Source organism: Artibeus jamaicensis, unplaced genomic scaffold (genome assembly GCF_021234435.1).
Source record: "Artibeus jamaicensis isolate MK-2021 breed Jamaican fruit bat unplaced genomic scaffold, CSHL_Jam_final scaffold_804, whole genome shotgun sequence".
Lineage (NCBI taxonomy): Eukaryota > Metazoa > Chordata > Mammalia > Chiroptera > Phyllostomidae > Artibeus > Artibeus jamaicensis.
The window spans coordinates 2,914,148-2,929,980 of record NW_026522055.1 but is presented as its reverse complement, the minus strand read 5'-3'; the positions used below and the strand labels follow the sequence as shown (position 1 = coordinate 2,929,980).

At 40.7% G+C, this 15,833-nt stretch overlaps 1 long non-coding RNA gene across 1 annotated transcript; it reads right to left on the bottom strand.

Annotated features, from left to right (window-relative positions):
- Positions 1-1,003: 1,003 nt before the first annotated feature.
- Positions 1,004-8,546, bottom strand: LOC119038436 (uncharacterized). Its single transcript, XR_008390563.1, has 3 exons — positions 8,286-8,546; positions 7,251-7,381; positions 1,004-1,875 (listed from the first exon to the last, which is right to left on the bottom strand). It is a non-coding gene; the product is annotated as an uncharacterized LOC119038436 (long non-coding RNA).
- Between the last annotated feature and the right edge of the window lie 7,287 nt (positions 8,547-15,833).

Here is a 15,833-nt window from a genome sequence, read left to right as displayed (position 1 = left end):
TTGAGCTGGGAATGGCAGGTTCCCCGGGGTAATCAGGCATAAGAAAGAATTCCTCAGTCCTGTGAAACCTGTTTTGCTAGGAGTGCTTTCATTCATATGATAAATAAAGGTCTGAGCAGGAAATGAGTATGTCTCCCAAAGTTTCTGCAACCCCCTTTCCTGACACTGTCTCAGACTAAGCCCTCAGATTTCTTTGAAATGTTATCTACTGTTTGATCCTTTCCACCCTGTATTCCTGTGTATTACAACCCAATATAAGCACCTGGAGGAAGGGGCTCCTGGCCCTTCCCCTTTGAGAGATCAACCATGTTTTCTCCCCAAGCACTTGGTAGTGTTTACTTTCATTTATGGCGGGACAGGGGGACTTGCAGGAAAAGTCACCTCCACTTCAGATGATTTTCTCTGGGACAAAACTGAGTTAGAGCTGTGTCAGCTAGTAGGGGTATAAGGAATAATCCATACAAAGCATCTCCTGGAAACTTACAGGTTGCTGCAGGTGAAATACCATCAGCACAGAAATTTGCTTTGCCGTGAACTGAAGAGTCCTGGGTAAACAGTAAGTACAACATGAACATACATGGTTCCCATGTAAAAAATAAATTTATGGAGAACCTCCCTGGTGTTTATGTTTGGCAATATGAGATTTGATTACCAGGAACAAGGCTTCAAAGAGTTCCCTACACTATTGAATATTTGGAGAAAAAAAAAAAAACCTGAACGTCTCTGATGCATCTCAGTCCATCCGCCCGTTTGAACTCTTATGTGCAGGAGAAGGTTATAATATTGGCTAAAAGATTTCTGACACTAACTGTACTTATATGGCCTTTTTCCTGTGTGAAGCCTCTCATAATGAAGTACTTGATACTTTTGAATGAAAGATTTCCCACAATGACTGCGCTCATAAGGTCTTTCGCCTGAATGAACTTTGTGATGATAATGGATAGCAGTGCTACTGGTTAAAAGATTACTGCTTCCACATTCACTGCACTCATAAGGCCTTTCTCCTATGTGAACTGTCTGATGACGATTAAGGTGGGATTTGGTTTTAAAAAATTTCCCACATTCACTGCACTCATAAGGCCTTTCTCCTGTGTCAACTCTCTGATGATAATGGAGGCCAGCAGTACTGTGAAAATATTTCTCACATTCACGGCACTCATAAAGCCTTTTTCCATTATGAACTCTCTTATGAAAATGAAGTTCAACTTTTTGGATGAAAGATTTCTTACATTCACTGCACTCATAAGGCCTTTCTCCACTGTTAAGTCTCTGGCAATAACAAAAACTTGGAATTCTAGCAGAATACTTTCCACAATCATGGCACACAAAACACTGTCTTCCCACAGAAATGCATTCCTGAACACATGTGTGGTTGCAGGCAATAGTATTTTTGCATTCATTCAGGGTGGAATAATTTTTTCATTGGATAGTCACTGGAGTAGTTGAGATTTCATCCAACCTGTCCCTGGTGTGAGTAGCCTCTTGTTGGAGATGTTCTGATTCAGTAGGAATGTCCAGTCCAACCTCTCTACAGGTAAAAAGCTTCTGGGAAACATTATAATTGCAACTCTTGGCAAGTAACATCCTGTCCATACCTCTTACGAAAGGCTTCTCTCTCACATGGTGCTCCTGGTGCTGGTGACACTTTGTACTGAAATAAAATTGTTTTGCACATGCCCTGCACCTCAACAGTTTCTGGCTGTTTTGTGCTTCCTGATGCTCAATCAAGTGGAAAATGTGACTCAAGATAGGCCCACAAATTTCACAGGGGTTGCTTTGTTGGGAAGATAAAGCTATGTTGAGATTCTTTGTCTCTCACACCATTACAGGAACACTCTATCAGTGTTTCCACATATTCTGTTCCACAGCAGCAACCTAAACAAAAGGACACACTGGTGAAATATATGTTGACCTTATAAAGAAGGAATAGCCTCATCACACATGGCCATCTCCCAAATCTAGGGATGATTCTAAAACCATTTTCAAGACACATGAGTCAGACAATGAAGAAATGGCTGTTGTACTTTACTTGGCCCCAAAAGTCAGTCAGTGGTGGTGACCTCACTAAGGAGGTGACACAAGCATTGGATGAAACACAAGAAAGAGTGACAGGTTCTACTAGTTGTTCTTCTTCAAGTGGCTTTCTGTAGGACCTTTTCTATTGATGCGAGGCTGTGTAGAATAATTTGAATAAGCTCAAACTCATCAACATCAATTGTACTGGAGCATATTATATTCAAGGTCAACATAATTATATGTATGCACTCCAAGGGTCTGCAAGACTGCACTAAAGTTAGAGTACAGTAAAAAAAAAAGCCCATAAAGAATGGCTGAGGTGAAAGGTTTAGACAGATGAAGATTATCTGTGGACTGGGAATTTAAGTGAAATGAAGACTGAGAACTAAATAGTTGACAGAGTGTAAACAATAAATAAAAATACATAGAATGAGGTGACAAACTGGCAATGGCAACAAAATACTTTTATTTATTCTTTTAAAAGACTTTATGTATTTATTTACTTTTTTGGAGAGATGGGAGAGGAAAAAGAAAGAAAAGGAGAGAAATATCAATGTGTGGCTACCTCTCACGCACCCCACACCGGGGACCTGCCCACATTCCAGGCATGTGCCCTGCCTGGGAATCAAACCAGCAACCCTTTGATTCACAGACCACACTCAATCTACTGAGCTATACCAGCCAGGGCACAGAATTCTTTTATATAAAATAGATTCTTAATCCTAATTATGACTTTAACAAAGCCATGGGTCAAACCCTCTCCAACAGCCCTTAACCAGGCACAACTACCTGAGTACACCCTGCCATGGATAGAGTTGTATTCTTCCTGGAATGCACAAATGATTCTTCCCCTTAAATCCCAGTTGAGTCATTACATGCAATATAGAAGATAAAAATTCTGAGAGAAAAACTGAAGAGGTACATGGACAGCACTGTGATAGAATATCAAAGCACAAAAGATACCACAGAAAAAAGAAAAGAGTTCTATGTGAGTGACTTCAAAAAGATGGCTGAATAAGAAATACGAGAATTCTCCCTTCCTCCAGAACAAGTAGACAGCTATCTACAAACAGAATCAATCATGGGAGAGTGAAATAAAAATCCAATTAAGACTAATAGAATATCAGCCCTCACAAGGCGGTTCAGCAGTGAATCATCCTGATATTCCAACGTTGCAGGTTCTATCCCTAGTCAAGGCATATACATGAAGAAACCAATGAATGCATAAGTAATTAGAACATCAAACTGATGATTTTTTCTCTTTCTCCCCTTCCCTTGCCTCTCTAAAATTATTACTAAACAAACAAAGACAGACAAGCAGCAAAACATGAGTGCAAAAACACTGAACGGCATAAAAAGGATGACTGGGAAGATGGGTTACCAAACATCTGAAGATGGCTAGGGTCAAAACAAGGGTCAGCGCTACCTATATTAACTATTATAATTGCTCTAATGTTGAACTTTGTGGACTGTTCTGTGAAAAACACTGGAAAGTTTTTATTTTTAAAAAAGATTTTATTTATTTTTTTTTAGAGAAGGGGAGGGAGGCAAAAAGAGTGGGAGAGAAACATCAATGTGTGGTTGCCTCTCACTCACCCCCTACTGAGAACCTGGCCTGCAACCCTGGCATGTGCCCTAACTGGGAAACAAACCAGTGACCCTTTGGTTCACAGGCCAGCACTCAATCCACTGAGCCACACCAATCAGGGTTAGAAAGTTTTGATTTTAAGAACCAAAAAAGCCCCACAACACCTTTGGACTCCTCACTGTCTACATATCAGGGGACCCTACTGAGTTTCTCAGCATAATATCCCAAACAAATCCCTTTGCACACAACCTAGTCTAGGAAGAACACAAAACTCAGTATATCCCCAACAGTATTTGCCACTAGACATTTCAAAATCCTTGATTTCACTGAAAAGAAATGCTACCAAAGCAACTGGTACATTTTTTGTTATTTTGACCTCAGCTCATATAGCATCAAGGTGACTAGGGTGCTGGGACTTGTCTCAAGTCTGAAACACAACACAGACTCAGCCTACCTTTAAGTCTACATGTAGATAAATGTATTTCTCTAGCCTGAATTGGTCCACAAAATTGAAAAGAGTTACTAAATTTTTAAAATACAGCAAGGTGAATAAAGTAACACTATCAAGATATGTGATATTTGCATTATGGCAATTGGAGGAAGCCCTGGTTGTGGTTGTGGTGGTGGTGGTGGTGGTGGTGGTGGGTGGAAACAGAGAAAGAAAAGGGAAAGGAGCCCTGGCTGGTGTGGCTCAGTAAACTGAGCACTGGCCTGCAAACCAAAGGGTCACCAATTCGAGTCCCAGTCAGGGCACATGCTTGGGTTGCAAGACAAGTTGTGCCCCCAGTAGGGGGCACATGAGAGGCAACCACACATTGCTGTTTCCCTCTCTTTCTCCTTCCCGCCCCCTCTCTCTAAAAATAAATAAATAAAATGTTTTTTTTTTCAAAAGAAGAAAAGAACAGGGAAAGGAACAAGTTAGGTATAACTTTTATTTTTAAACAGTAAGCTGAAGACTGACTTCCCACTTCTGAAAAAGAGCTGTGAACAATCAAGTGCACACATTCTCACAGATCCTTATACGGATTCAATGCGAACTGGACTTTTTACTAAGACACAGTAAAATGAAAGTGTCAAAAATCAAAGGCAAAGAGAGCTGTAAAAACACAAAAAAAGTAGAAATGACTTACACACAGGGGAATACCTGAATAAGGATAGTAGTACATTCCTCAGAAAAAAGTTGCAGACCAGAATTAAAAAGTAAATAAATGAAGAAGGAAGTCTAATTTAAAAGACCATCGAAAGAAATAAATGTGGAGGAATAAATTCAACCAAAAACAGTGAAATGTCTGCACACTGAATACACTAAGAGTAATCAAAGAAAAGGAAGAAAAGACAAATGAGTGCACAGACAGTGTACTTGGATTTTAAAATTTAATATTGGTAAGATGTCTACACTACCCAAATCAATCTATAGATTAAACATAATTTTGATAATTCAAATGGTATTTTAAAAGAAATTTTAAAAGAATCCTTAAATGTATAAAAATCAAAAGACTTCAAATAGCAAAAGCAATCCTGAGCAACAGCACTTTTTGGTGGCACATTTTCTGACTTCAGTCTATTACAAAGCCAAAGCAACCAAACTGTTAAAATGAACACAGAAACAGAGACCAATAAAACAGAACAGAGCCCTGGCTGGTGTAGCTCAGTGGATTGAGCACCGGCCTGTGAAGCAAAGGGCCGCTGGCTTCATTCCCAGTCAGGGCACATGCCTGGGTTGCAACCCAGGTCCCCACTGGGGGACACATGAGAGGCAACCACACCGTGATGTTTCTCTCCCACTCTTTCTCCTTCCCTTCCCTTCCTTCTAAATAAATAAATAAATAAATAAATAAATAAATAAATAAATAAATAAATAAAATCTTTAAAAACAAAACAGAACAGAGAACATAGAAATAAACACAGAAACTGATGCCGAACTAAAAGATAGTTTCCTTAGTAAGTAATGCTGGGAAAAATTGAGATACACATGTAAAACAACAAAACTGGAAACCACTGATAAAAATTAGCTCAGACTACATGAAAAAATTAAAATGTTACTCCTAAACTCTAAACTCTTTCAAGACAACCTAGAGTAGAAGTATTACAGATTTGCTTTCTTTTTATAATCCATAAGTTTTAAAGAATTTATTTTTTATTTTCAAGAAAGTGGAACTGAGGAAGAAAGAAAGGGGGACAAACATCAATGTGAGAGAGAAACATCAATGTGTTGTCTCTGGCATGCCAACAACTAATACCCTGAACTTCAACCCAGGCATGGGCCTTCACTGGGAATCCAACAGAGACCTTTCCATTTGCAGGACGATGCTAAACTCACTGACACATGTAAAGGCTGAAGATTTGCTTTGGAAAATGATATTCTCAATGTGACAATAACCACCAGGGGAAAAAAGCAAATATTAAGTCTGAACTCCAATAAATGAAAGTTTCTTCACAGGACAGTAACTAACATAATGAAATGAAAAGGCAACACTAACCAGTGTGGCTCGTTTGGTTGGGTGACATTCTGGAAATTCTATTGGATTCCCAGTTAGGACACATGATTAGGTTCGGGGTTCAGTCCCCAGTTGAGGTGGGAGAGAGGCACAAATGATCAATGTTTCTCTCTCCCATGGCTGTTTCTCTCACTCTCTTTTTCCTTACCTTGCCCTCTACCTAAAAACATAAATAAATAAAATTGAAAAAAATTTTCATAATAATTAAAGGAAACAGGCAGTCTCAGCATGGAACAAAATATTTGCAAATATACAAAAACATAGCTTAGTGATACTGCAGGTTGAGTTTGGAAAAAGTCACATAAACTTAACCCTTTCCCAGTCAATAACAAAGTTATGTCATAACTACATAGTCAGCTATTAACAAATAGTCTTAGTCTAACAAATAGTCTACATAATGTAATTAAACATAATTCATCACTAAGCACTGGTAACCAGCCTCTGAGCCTGCTGAAAAACTGGCAAGACCAGACTTTCAGAATACAGGGCTTCCAAAACAAGTAAAAATGTAAAGAAATAAAAATGAGCAATGTCTGAAACCAAATTAAGCAAATGAAAAAAGCCACATATCAGTAGGTGAAAGAGAATACATAAAATATACAAGGTATTCAAAATACTCAGCCAAAAACTGTAGAAAAATTCCCCAAATAAAATATAAACAAATTGCTCTAACTGGTGTGGCTCAGTGTGTTGAGCATTATCCCATTAAAAAGGACCCTGGTTTGATTCCCAGGCAGGGCACATGCCTGGATTGGGGGCCATGTCCACAGTTGGGGTCATAAAAGAAGGAAACAATGTTTTTCTCACATATCAATGTTTCTCTCCTCTTTCTCCCCCACTTTCTCTCTAAAAATAAATAAATAAAATGTATATAACAGGAATAGAAAAAGTGCTTTTTCTCACTAACCCAGACGGTATTCATTAGGCTCCCTGAAGTATTAAAAACCACAAATCCTCCCCTATGAGTTCAGTAGAACAGGCACCGGTATTGCAGGTGGAGAAAAGAGCAGTGCAAATCATCCACTCCTACCAAGGAAAGCAACTACTCAGAAAACTGGAAAATCAAGCACTGCTTACAGTCCACATAAGAGGAGAGATCACCCACAAGAGAACAGGTGGCATAAGGAAATGCAAAACCTAGCCCATACCATTGGCAGAGTGAAGGTATTACCCAATGAGATTATTAGTTTAAAGTTCTCCAGTATCACATCCAGGTACAGGCATCTCTTATCTTCATCAAGGAGGCACCACTCTTCTCTGGAGAAGCACAAGGCAATGTCTGCAAAGGTCACACCAAACTGTTAGAGTCACAAATGAATCCAGGTCTGTCAGAATCAACACAAATGAATCCAGGTTTGTCTGGGAACCTTAGTCCTACTCCTTACACATCCTCCCCACGCTCAAATTCCTCCAGGGCTCCCCAGTTCAGTGCGGACACCAGGCCCTAATGCTAGTGCTGGTTGCTCTCTCATCACAATCCCATTAATTACTGTTCACACCTTCAGCGATAGCAGCTTCCTTGGGGGACACGGGGGGCAGAAGATAAATGGCCTCTAAGCCTCGGTCCATGACTGCAGGATCTCATTCTTCCTGCCAAGAAATTACAGAGTCTCCCAGTTCATGCCTACAAGGCACAATCAAAATGTGACCTTATAATTAACCGTTATGTCCTAGGGCCCAGGACCATCAGCTCACACTTTCTCTAATCGGGCACACCACTGTAGAATGTCTGCCTCCTTCACATCTTCAGACCCCTGGTTATGCTCCATAGCACAGGCACCACTTTGGACTCGCTCAGGAACTAGGCATATGGTATCCAGAGAGTGCTTAGCAGATTCCAGCGGGATCCAGCACAACCTGGGATCCAGCTGGATCCCACAGCAGGGCAAAGCCCCAAATGACGCTCTAAAGTCCTCCTCCCACCTCCCCCCCCCGCCCCGCCTGCTTCTATTTTTGCTCCAATAGTAACCACCCAGAACTGCAAATGAATTTCAGTTACGAATAAGCCCTGTCCTCTCTGCACTGTACTTGTGTCCAGAAACCACAACACTCCTGTCTCCAATAACCCTTCCTCACAGTCCTCTACATGGGGCCTGGGCTGTAGGTCGCCTGCACACGGGATGTAGAGTTCGCTGTGATGAGGCAGCTGAGGATGTTGAATGTGTGAGGCAACATGCACTTACCACAGCCCGGTGTCTCAACGAGGCCACCAATGGACGCTGTCCTCGAGGCATGGTGGTAGCCTCGGGAGAGGAGGCCTCTGGCAAGGCTGCCCTGCACCGGCCCTGGTGCAAGTCACCCAGGGAGCCTGGCGCAACTTCTCACTCTCCTGAGTACTGTGTGAACCACGACTCTGGAGACTTCCTGGCCCCAGCTCCCCCAACAGCACCGAGCAAACTGGAACTTCTGAGCACATACTTCCGCGGATTCTAGTTGAAGCAAAATGCCTACTTCTGGCAGAGAGGTCACCGGAAACGGAAATACGTTGTATGACCCCCTCATTGGTTATGGGTAATTGTATTCCATGCAGGGTATTGTGGGTAATGAGGGTCTGAAACTCCAAGGTGCTGACCAGAGGTTCCTCCACATCAGTACAGTAGCAAGACCAAGATCATAGGCTAAGAGCAATGGGGAATGTCAAGGCTTCACGAAAGACACTTTTTAAAAATGGCTACAGAAAGTCCTCATGTTTACCTGGTGAAGGGGCTTGAGTTCATGTTACTAAAAACAAATTATCTGTGATGCCAGTACACCAAACTGTAAAGAGGTATGCCTGGATTACAGAGTCCTGACAATATTTACACAAATGATCTACTTATACCACCATATATGTATGTGACTAATATAACATAAGACTGTAGGATAAGCCTTTCAAAGAAAAACAGAAGATGCGTAACGCAAACATTAAATGGAGTCCCATCGTTCGGTTATAATTTGAACATTAATCAATTTTAAGTGGGAAAATAGAACTCTGACAGTTATTTGTGTTTTAATGTGTAAATGCATTTGCATTTATCATAATGAAAGAGAATTTGTCCTTTATAAACATAGTTAAGACATCAGGTGAAATGATATGTCAGGCATTCTGAATGTGTTCAGATTACACACATTTATAAATTATGATTCGGGTAAAAATATATATTTACCACTAAAGTTGACCTAGGTATATCTGAAACTTTAAGAATCACATGAAATTGCTCTGGCTGGTGTGGCTTGGTGGTTGAGCAAATCAAAGAGTCATCGGTTCGATTCCCAGTCCAGGGCACATGCCTGGGTTGCTGGCTGGATCAGCAGTGGGGGGCCTGTGAGAGGAACCCACACATTGATGTTGCTCTCTCTCTCTCTCTCTCTCTCTGTCCCTTCCCCTCTCTAAAAACTAAATAAATAAAATCTTCCAAAATATTAAAAAATAAAAATCACATGAATTATTATAAGTAACAAATAATTATGGGTATGCATAAATATTTAATAAACACTAAATTCATATAATTAAGTTAAAAGGTTTTCCTATTTAAAATTTCAGAGCAAATATGACACTGAAATATAAACCATAATTTGAAAAACATTAAACTAAGTAACGTAACAGAAGAGTTGATAAAACTCTAAAATCTTACCAGAAATTATAGAAATCTTGTAAACAAACATAATTCCCGGCACTATGAAACTGTCACAATGATCATAGGTGTGGTCTGACACTGTTGGTGAACTACTGGCATGGAAAGATATTACAGCACTTTCTTGTCCATGAAACATCTTCCCCATTAAATCAAATCTTTCCCCCTCTCCTTTAAATGTGTGCTCTTAGAATCCTCAGGATGAACATGCTTGTCATTCTTGAGTACAGGTCAATTTATGTTTCCACATGTGTGCCAACAATTTATTATATCATGAAATGTTTTCTTTCTGAATTGTTGGCTACTGCTTCACTAAAGCCTTTGAACATCCCTAGTTGTGGTCACATTTCTGTAATCACTGCTGTACAACACACACCTAGTTCAGCCTCTGAAGCAGTGAGATAATTAGCAAATGATTATTAAAGAAATAAAACACAATATCATGCCTATTTTTCCACAATTCTAAACTTGTCTCCTCACACATTATTGTATCTTTCTCACCTCACTTTCTCCCCCTCAAATTCTAATAAATAAAAAGGACTCACATTGTAGAAACAAAAATTTTATGATAGCCATATTTACAGAATTGCTACAGCACATGTAAATTCTCTCATCTCTTAGAATTGAATGTCCATTAATTACCTCCTACTTAGACTTACCTCATTCTCAGGCTTCAGAGCCCTTTGTCTTCCAGTTATTTAAAAAATGTTCATTTTAGGCCCTGGCTGGTGTAGCTCAGTGGGTTGAGCAGGGGCTTTCGAACCACACGATTGCAATTCAATTCCCAGTCAGGGCACATGCCTGGGTTGCAAGCCAGTTCCCAGCAGGGGACTCACAAGAGGCAACCATACATTGATATTTCTCTCCTTCTCTCCTTCCTCTCCTCTCTAAAAATAAATAAATAAAATCTTTAAAAAAATAAAATAAAAAATGTTCATTTTATAACTCCACCAACCATAATTTATACATCTCTCAGGTTAATCACCCCTTAATTTTACAACAGAAATAACACACAGTCCCATGCAGGCACTGTCACTGTATGTACAGGTGTAATGGTCATCATTACCCAGCAAGGGGGTTAAATCCTGAAAGAAAAAATTATTCTCTCAGGTTCAGATGCCCATGTTCCCAATCTACATGTTCCCACGTTCACCAACATTACAGCCATCCTGGCTCTGAATGTAAATTTGGAACATAGTCATTATTCCCTTTTTCAGAACAGACCACAGCTCAGAAAATTTGGTAAGAACTGTCATGTGTGAATACAGGTTAAATGATTATTATTTCCTTAGAAAGGGATGAGATCTTTGAATCCAAATTCATTTTCTCAGGATCAGATCCCATTTTCAACACCTTCATGGGTGACAACATTGTAGACATCTTGGTAGCAAATGTAAATTTGCTATGTAACCACACTCCCATGTATGTGTTCTATTGTTAGAAAAAAGGCCATATCCCAAAACACATTAAGAAATATGATAGAGGAAAACAAGTAATTTCTGGGGATGTAAAATATATGCTGAGAAAGAGCTAGATGGAATATATTCTGAGGCAGTGTTGAGAACTGTCCTGCCTGGATGCAGAAGCTGTAACCCCCCATGGCTAAGGCCGAGTAAAAAGGCCTTGGGACCATAAGCCACTAAGGAGACAAAACTTATCCTCCGGGCAGGGGCACAGCCTCTGCCCCCTTTCCTTCACCCTGCTTGGTCCCTGGAGGATGGCTGGATAGTCAATGACGGGTAAGATTCCTCAAGGGAGAAACAACCTAACACAGGCACAGTTGCAAAGGGGCCATTAGGGAAGGATTTAAAGGGTTATGGAGCAAGGACAAAAGACCCTCTCCCCTCAGTTTTATCATAGCCTGAGTCCTCATTATATCTGTAAAAAGTCTCTTATTCTCTTGGCCACCTGCATCCCCTAGCAGATTCAGGTCTGAAACAATGCTGAAGTGGGTACAGCCCTGTGCCAGAATGGGCGGTTCCAGGCAAGGGTGCAATCAGGCCTAACCAAGAATACATAAAATCCTGTGAAACCTACTTTGCTAAGAATGCCCTCAATTTACATATTAAGGGTCCACACTTAAAATGAGTTTGTTTCTCAGAGTTTTATGGCCCTTTGGCATTACTCTATCTGACCCTGACTCAGAATAATCCCTTATAGTTCTTTGAATATTATCTATTCCTTGATCGTTACTGCCTGACAATGATTGATGAGCTTTACGTATATACCCTGTATTCCTATATAAACTAAACCCAATAAAAGCATAGGGAAAGAGGTGCTCAAGGCCCTTTATGTCTGAGAGGTTGGCCAGCCTTTTCTCCCTAAGCAGATGTCTTGGTAGATTTAGTCTCATCCACAGCAGCTGGGAGAGCTCTGCAGGACGGAGCTTCCCTACAAGGAAGTCAACAATATGGTGCGACACATCCCCTTGTATGGGGGCTGCTAAGTATCTCCCCTCCATGTTCCCTCTATACCTGTCTGGAGGAATGTTCTTCTGATCACTGTGCAAGCACCCTGGACTTTATGATATTCATGCTAAAAGCTCTGTTACCCATGAAGTGAAGAGAATAAAGACTGTGTTTTATTCAGTATTTTAGTGAACCTTAATGTTTTGATAGCAATTGTTGTATATTCAGTTTTCACCATTACAGAGCATGAATTACAAATGGAATCTGCAGGGACATTTTACTAACATGTCTTTGATAAAGGAAGGGGGTTAAATCTTCCTGCTGGGTTTAGTGAAAGCAACACACTCTTTAAAAGCATGCTAATAAAATACTATAAAGTAGCAATATCAAGATAATCAGGCATGTAAAGAATCTGAAAGCTACAGAACAATGTTGATGTTAGAATTCAATGTGTGGAGCTTGAGTGGTGCAACTTTCCTAGTATGTGGTCTATGCTAAAGTATGTTGGCTTGGACCATGGTTATTATTCTCTGTAAAATGATTCACATTTCATTTTTCTTACAGTTTCCTAAGAAATGTGGTTGTCTCTCTCTGCTATCTGGAATCTGGAGTAAGGGTCTCAGCTGTGGTCTAGGATGCTGAGCACTGCAGTGAGGGTTTGTATTCAGGACTATGTTCAAACCCAAATGTTTGGTGTGCAGAAACAGACTACAGTGGAAGATGTGGTTCCAGAACATGGTCCTGGCTGCAGGGAAGACATGGTATGTTTTATTGTCTTATACACCCACTAGGAATACACAAGACAGAGTCACCTGGCCAGTGGGTAGCTTGCATGAAAAAGAGGTGTCACTTTACAATGAGATTGGGATCCTTTAGGTATTCAGCATTACTTCCAAATGTTAAGTTCCAGCATTCACAGCCACCTGGTCCCTCCACTTCAGGGTTAATGTCCGTGCCACATAGGAACAACACTCACAAAGTCAAAATAAAGCACCAAATTCACCAGGCTGTAAATGGGGTTACAGCCTGACACCCAAAATGGGGATGAAGGTGCGGAGACCCAAATTACCAAGGTTTCCTGAGCATCAAACTGTGACGGGACCAATGGAAATGCAAACTGTTAACCCCTCCTAAATGGAGGTTCCCTTTTGTGCTGACAGATGTGGTCAGTTGGTTGGACAACATCATGCAAAGCAAAAGATCCCTGGATCCATTCCTCATTAGGGCATATGCCCAGGTTGTGGATTTGATCCCTTGCCAGGCAAATCAATGTTTCTCTCTCACACCAATGTTTCTGTCCCGTTCTTTCTCCCTCCTATCCTTTCTCCTAAAAAATTAATTAAGTCATTTAAAAATAATAAAAGGAGAATATCCTGGAGGACTGAGTGGTACAAGGTAAATGCTTTGACATTTTAGGGAATTAGGGGGAGAATCACATTAATTGTATTAATGCAAACAGCAGCTCCACCTGACCCTCTCTGGTTTTCACACTGTACACAACCCAATGAGGGTTGCACAGCAGTGGTAAAGGTTGTTTCTGGCTCTGAAGCCAGAATACAGTTTAAATCAAGCCACTTAAATCTGACACTTGTGAGGTAAACTTGAGAACCTACTTCATTCCTCTAATCCTGCATGTTCCCAGCAACTCAATGATAGTTTCCACTTCCAAAGTTGTTGTGAGAATTAAGTGATTCTTCTCAAAAAACAAACCCTGGAATCCAGGGATTGACAAGTACTCAGTTTGTTAACTCCATTGATCTCAAATGCTAAGGTTAAGAGACAGCATCACCTACATGTCACATTCAGCCAACTGAGACTGGAGGAGCTCTGGCAAGTTGCCTGCAGATTCCCACATTCGGAGCCCACATAGAGGGTCAGTGCCTCCCGGCAGGTGAGCCAGCCTGTACTTAAAGGCCTAATTGTATCTTCAAACACACACCAAAACAAAGGAGTTGTGGGTATTGGGTAGGGGTGCCTGGTCTAGAAATGCCTCTGTAGGCAGAAACCAGGGTTGCCTGAGTCGTGGAGGGTGCACACACAAATGCCACATTGTAAATGGACATCCTAGCACTTGACCTTGTCCAACAGCTGAGGGTTAAAAACATACCTTATACTCATTACACAAAGAACTAAAGCACATGAAAAGGGGTTATTTTTTTATAGGATAGTTAAGCTAGGAAAGTTCCTGGGCAAGAAGTATGGGTTATCTGAGAGCAGAAAACTAAAGGCCAAACAATTTGATTAACTTACAGTCAGCCAGAGAATCCCAGGACCTTATCTCCCCTAACCAAAACACTCGAGAGCAAATGGTTTATACCTCTCCTCCCTGACTAGAAACTAAATCCTGGTCTGTGAAATAGAGAACACAGATTTAACTCATGTCACTGTGCCAGTTAAAGCCAAGAACAGATGAAGTCAAGGGAACAAATTTATTTTTTTTTAAGATTTTTAGAGAGGAAGGGAGGGGCAGGGAGAGAAATATCAATGTGTGGTTACCTCTCACGCACCCCTCAGGAGACCAGCCTACAACCCAGACATGTGCCCCAACCAGGAATTGTACCAGTGATCCTTTGGGTCAATCTACTGAGCCAGACCAACCAGGGCCAAGGGAACAATTTAAAAAATGACATTAAGAGCAAGACAGACCCAAGATTAAAGTGAAACAGCAGACTAGATCAAAGAATATTCTCCAAACCCCCATAAGCTCATTTTGATATAAAAATCATATCAAATATCATTTTGATATTTCATTTTGAAATCCCCTTAAGCTTATATCCACACCCCTTCCTGGGCATGAACATTGTACTTCCTCTTAAAGTGTAAGGGATGCCAGGACACTTGCATCCAAGGGACAGTGGGCAGCAGCATTTGACATGGATTACCCCCTGATCCCGTCTCCAAGGCCCTATTTTCTCTGACCTCCCAGTGAGATGAAAGGAGCCTCGCCTTGTTTCACTTCTGTCTTTGTGACCTCCACTTCCCAGTGAGCTAACAGCAGCCCTGGCTTGGCTCACACCTTTCCTATAACTTTTCTAGGGAGCCAAAGCAGAGCATCGCCTAGTTTGTCTCTTGTTACTTCCTCTACCCCAAATCCTTCATTTCACTGTCCTCACCCTTAATAACATACTCCAGGCTGGTTTCTGTCCTGTAACAATTTGAATGCCCCAATATTTTATAATCTGGGATTCAGATCCATGGTGCCTGACCCAGGGAATGGGAAGTCTGATCACTGCTTTCCTATTTCCCTCTGCACTGAGCTTTCATCCAAACCATTACCTCCCATCTTAATGCAATCTGGTCTCCTTCAGAAACCAGTTCCACCTCAAGAGGTTCCATGATAAGAGACCAGAAAAATGAAACAAAATACAAAACAAGGGCTCACTGTAATACAAAATGACTGAAACTTTTTAAACTGATGGAGAATGTTAGATATCTGAAATTAAAATAAAAAGTCTACATTGCATTGTGCTAAGTATAAAAGACCACAAAGTGTTAAAACATGTTTCCAATAACAAAACTCAATAAAGCAAGAAACGCCAAAAATGAGTGAAATTTCAACATACACCTTGGTTGTTTCTGTCGTTTTGTTATAGAAAACCACCATAATCTCAGATCAGTCAGGACTCATGATCAGACATTTAACACAGATAGACATAGCAAACACACATCTGAGAAAAGGCTCATGATAAATCCTTAGAAAAATAATATC